Source organism: Leucoraja erinacea, chromosome 2 (genome assembly GCF_028641065.1).
Source record: "Leucoraja erinacea ecotype New England chromosome 2, Leri_hhj_1, whole genome shotgun sequence".
In the NCBI taxonomy this organism is placed as follows: Eukaryota; Metazoa; Chordata; class Chondrichthyes; order Rajiformes; family Rajidae; genus Leucoraja; species Leucoraja erinaceus.
The window spans coordinates 79,342,411-79,348,410 of record NC_073378.1 but is presented as its reverse complement, the minus strand read 5'-3'; positions in this window follow the sequence as shown (position 1 = coordinate 79,348,410).

Genomic DNA, 6,000 nt, shown 5'->3' with positions numbered 1-6,000 from the left:
AGGGGGGGCGGGGGAAGATAAAGGGGGGGAGAAGGGGGGAGAGGACGGGGGGAGAGGATGGGGGGGGAGAGGACGGGGGGGAGAGGACGGGGGGGAGAGGACGGGGGGAGAAGGAGTGGAGACACTTTTAAGAAGCCAGATAACTTTTAATAAAGTTTAGCGGGTATTTAACATTACCGGTCGGTTTACTTACCTTTTTTTTCTCAACGAGCTTTATCTTCGACTGCCTTCGATTACCTTTAATTGCCTTCGACTACCTATGATAGCATTACGACCTACTACGACCTACCTCGACTAAACTTACGAAGGAAAAAATATCAATTTTTTCCATGGCGACCTTTTTACTCGCGGGCATTTTTCAGCATGTTGAAAAAAACGCCACGACCTAGCTGAGGGGTCGAGTACACGGGGACTACTCTCGAGCATGAAGGAGAGCTACAAAGACCTCCTAGGACCTCGTGTCGACCATGTTGTGAGTATGAGTCCAGGGCAAACTCTTCTAAACTCGCGAATTAGGTCACCGCAGTGGGACAGGCCCTTAACAATTTGCATCTCTTAATCATTTTCAGGTTCACAGCTGTCTCTTCATTGTTGACCTTTGTTCAATGATCTGTTTATCTAAAAAAAAAACCCTCATCTGTGTTCATCTAAAGCTGGCCCTGCTCTGCTTTACTCCCTCTACCTTCCAGCTTTCTTTCCTGCCCCCCCCCCCCCCCCCCCCCCCCCCCCACTGCAAATCAGTCTGAAGAAGGGTCCTCATCCAAAATATCACCAAGGGATATTCTGAAGGGATGTGCTCAAGGGATGCTGCCTGACCCACTGAGTTACTCCAGCATCTTGTGTTTTGCTTTGGTATGAACCAGCATCTTCATTTCCTTGTTATTATTTCACAAAATTAAAATTTCCCCACTACTATGACCCTATAGCTTTCACATATTTCTATTAATATGCAAATAGTTAACACCTCAATAGAATCCAAATTATTCCAGCTGTCTGTTTACCATCTGTCAACCAGTTTTTTTATCTGGGCAATTATATTACTGTCAACTGCATGCTCTTTAACTTTTCATGCTAAACTCTTCAAAAGACTAGATGACTATTTCACAGAAAACTTGCACTCTGTCTGCCAAGGCCTGCTAGATATCCCAGTTGCTAACCTTATTTAAAGCCCTTCCCATTCCCATACCAACCTCTCTGTGGGCCTCCTTCATTGCCAGTGGAAGGCCACATGCAAACTGGAAGTGCAGCATCTCATATTCTGCTTGCAACCCAATGGTACAAACATAGAATTTTCTAATTTTAGGTAATATCCCAACTCTAATATCCCTCTCTTTCCCTTGCCCAACCCCGACCACAGTTAATGGACATTTCTCTGACCATCTCCCACCCCGTTCATCCTGCTTCTTTCTCTTCCTTTGTACACTAATCTTTCCTCTTTCCCCAACTCCTGTCCTCATCCACAAATATGCCTCCTGCTGGCTTTTCATTTCACTCCTCCTCCCTCCCTATCTGACAGCCTTTTGTCTCTTTTTCACCTCTCGTCTTTGCAACTTACCTCACCCACCTCCAATGACACCACTCTAACCTGGATTCACCCATCAATTGCTAGATTTTTCTCCTGCCACCACCGTTCTTTTCCAGTTTTCTCTTCCCTACTTCAACCAGTGAAGAAGGGCCCTGGCCCAAAACCTTACTACCCCGTGCCCTACACAGATGCTGTCTGACCTGCTGAGTCCCAAGAGCATTTTGTTTATTACTCAAATGTTCAGCATTAGCAGTTTAGTGGATCTCCTTTATAATAGATTGTAGCAAGTTTCCTACTATTCACGTTGGACTAACCATTGTATTGCTCCCTCCTCTTGCCACTCTCTTTTTTTGTGATGTAATTGTTCTCTAGTCTATATAATTTTGGAAGATACAATCAATATAAACATTATTCACATGGCTATCTCTTTTATTCACATGGCTTTTAGTGATCCAAGTGCACATTATTGGAGCCTGACAATTTATTGACTTTGAGTGTCATTAATTTCTCGCACAATTTTGCCTGAACCAGCATTAATTTTGTCATAGAATATTTTATAATCCACTCTGATGTTGTTTACTCTCACTCTATTTCCCCCCTTTAACCAAACCCCTGTTCTTTTTTTTTGCCAAAATTCAAAACTGTTTCTGATTCTCATCCCCATTACATTTTCTGTCAACTTGACAAGCTCCCCCTTTGAATTTAATAACGTGTGTATTTTTTTCTGTTTGGCATAGTAAGGTTATTTTACCTTTCATCTTTTTGTCCCAAAATGTATGTCAGTATTTCAGCCCCTGCATTTGGTCTTTACATGTTAATCATCGTTTATTCACTGTTTCCTATTGATCATGTTTCCATTCTTCATATTTTTGTATATTTCAATTTAGGACATGGCTTCAGAATTAAGGGACAGAAGTTTAGGGGTAACATGAGGGGGAACTTCTTTTCTCAGAGAGTGGTAGCGGTGTGGAATGAGCTTCCAGTGGAAGTGGTGGAGGCAGGTTCGTTGGTATCATTTAAAAATAAATTGGATAGGCATATGGATGAGAAGGGAATGGAGAGTTATGGGATGAGTGCAGGCAGGTGGGACTAAGGGAATAAAGTTGTTCGGCACGGACTTGTAGGGCCGAGATGGCCTGTTTCCGTGCTGGAATTGTTATATGGTTATATGGTTAATTTGACTGAATTAATTTATTTTCTATTTTAATGAAGAAACTTATAAATGTTATGGTTACTCTTCCTGCAACAAGATTATTAATGAGCAAAACACAAAGTGCTAGACCAACTCAACGTGTCAAACAGTATCTGCGGAGGAATGTTTCAGGTCAGGACATTTCTTCAGGTGGATTCATATACACTGTGAGTTTTTAATAAGTGATGAGGGATTGGGAAGTTTTAATGTTCAAAGGAACCTATACAGAAGTCATTGAAAGCTAACATGCAGTTCTTATTGGCAAATAAGGAGACAAATGATATGTTGGCCTTGACTGAAGGATTTTAATGCAAGAGTAAAGATGTCTCCCTAAAATGGTATCGGAACTTGCTGAGATGGCACCTTAGCCACAGAGTAAAACACTGGTCTCTGTACCGCCAAAAATATGTATTTGCTAAAGAGAACATGCAGTGAAAAAATTCACCAGACTGGTTCCTGGAACAAATGGTTTTAACAATGACAGACTCCCATCTAGTGGCTCGGTTGGAGAAAACAAATTGTTGTAGTTTTAATGGATTCTATATAATGTATTTAACTCAAGAATTGTCTTCCTGCACAAAGCTACAATTAAAGCTGAGTCTGCTATTTAGAAACCGATAAAAATCTGTGATTCACAACTGTAGGAAAAATGGTATATCATCAATGCCAAATACGCTTAGTGCATGTATACATGACCTGCCTTAAAGCACTCAAAAATATTGTTTATTAACCAATCTTCATTTTAAATAAATGGCAATGTTAAATTATAGCCAGCTGTAATTTATCATGTTTTGACAATGTCAACATTAGTAAATCAATATCATCAATGTGTATCAGAACTAACAACGTTATAACTATTTCACAAGTGTATGCCAAGGGAATCAATATTAAAATATTTGACTTAGTTATTAAGAAAAAAAAAGCAATTCGAGAAAGAGATCTAGAATGAGAACATGGGAACCAGGATATTTACTGGCAACAGAGATAAGGAAAGTGCTGAATGAATTAATTTAAAATCCAGGACAATTAATTACACTTACAATCTTTGCACTTGAGTGCAATGCTTCACAGCCCGTTCCACATAGTAACCCAGAATCATTCCTTTAGTTATAGGCATGATACAGTATGCATAAGTTTCAACAACATTTGTATATATATGCATGAGTTTTTGTATTTCTCTGATTTATGCAGTCCACATGGAGAATTTGTTTCAAAGCAAGGCAAACATTATTAAATATAAAAAGTAAGTAAACAAACAGGTAAACAAGAGCTTTCACTTGGTGTGATGCATGGCACGAATAACGTCATGATCTGCTCCTGACAAAACATAAAATATATCAGGAGCCACTGTCATTTGTCATTGACAGAAGACATTTCTATAAAGTAGACCATTGTAAATGTCATAAAAGTACTTAACAAGGTCAGTTCAATAAGTGTCACATTTTTGAAGTCTAATAAACTATGCTCGACAGTTTATTTTACATGCCATGAATGATTTATAATGTTTAAGCTATATCAGTGTCCTTGGTCTACAACCTTGTAGGCTTGACCATGCAACTTATTTCACCTTATGTTGGGCAAATCTATTAATTGTATGCTTGTGTAAAGTCATAAAATAATAGCAAAGCAAAAATGTTGTTAATTACAGTAACATTTCATGTGTGCCAATCATAAAGTGTGGAATTGCACAATGATTACTGTTCATAGACTTTACACGCAAGTAACATATTTTTGCAGAACTGTTATCATAGAATATCTCAAAAGCAACACATTATACTGATTCATTTGGCTCAATTTATATTGTAAAAACATAAAAAATGCCAAGAATGTTGGCTAAAATCAAATGCATTTCAAATGCAAGTGTGAAATAGGATATAAATGGATGACTAAGAAGTTGCTAACACACCATGTGAGTTTATTGGAATCTGCTCCCACAGTATCTGCTATTCTATATATAGCAATCCTGCTATTCACATAAGAACAGTGCTTTTTCTCTTTTCGAACTACACTTGAAAACAGCTGTGATTTTCTTGAAACTGTATATACATTCTGGAGAGCATTTTTAACAATTTTGTAAATGTATCTTCAAAGACCACTTACAGCTGTAAGACCAGGGAATTCCCATACTCACCATTGAAACGCATCAGTGACATTTCTGGGCATAGAGCCAACACTGTGATTTAAACAAAACTTGGATGTATTCTGAGAGCATAATATTTATTTGCAGGAATTTCTACCTTTTTTTGCAAAATGAAAGGTACAGCGCAAGCATACAATTAATTACTGTATTTCTTAATAATATAGGGGGGTTCCCAACAAATCACCATGGGACACGCACAATAATGCCAATTCTCAATTGTTAAAATACTTCAGAAATATCCTTCTTATTATGAACTCACAGAAAGGGCTGAATTTGAACCCTTTTGAGCACGCGACCTAAGATAACTAACAGTGAATCTTGTCCATTTAATCACAACCCTGATAGCTTTACCAGCAAGTTCTTAACAGAAGTTGTGATCAGCTCAACAGCCACAATGTTAATGGGAAAACTGAACTTCAACTGAAAAAAAACAGTTTCATTGAGCTTCTGGACTTCCCTAGGGAAAGCATTGAGGGGGGCAAAGCTTTAACAGCCTCGCAGGTAATAAGTATTATAATCATACAGATTAGCTGGTTTTATCAACAATATTGCATTCCCAGTTCCTTGTGCACAGTATTTGTGGTGAGAGATCACAGAAAACGTAATAAGCATTGAAGCTAACATTTAAGATGTTGCAGCAAGACTGAAAATCTGCATTAAAACAGGAAATGTTGGAAGTCTCAGCAGACAACTGTGGAAAGAGAAACAGTTAACATTTCAAGTTAATGCCTTTCATCGGAGGCTGGGACAAGTGAGAATTAAAAGTTGTGGGGTTTTAAGCGGCAGGGAAGGGGCAAGGATGGAGAGAACAATGAGAATGTATGTCTGAAGATGGGGAGCATTAAAATCCAGATGACATAAATGCTGTCGGTGAAGAGAGGTGAAGGTTTATTAATCATGGCTGCACTAGATACATAGATACATAGAAAATAGGTGCAGGCATAGGCCATTCAGCCCTTCGAGCCTGCACCGCCATTCAATATGATCATCCAACTCAGTATCCCGTACCTGCTTTCTCTACATACCCCCTGAACCCTTGAGCCACAAGGGCCACATCTAACCCACTCTTAAATATAGCCAATGAACTGGGCTCAACTACCCTCTGTGGCAGAGAGTCAAGTCAAGTTAAGTTTATTTATCACA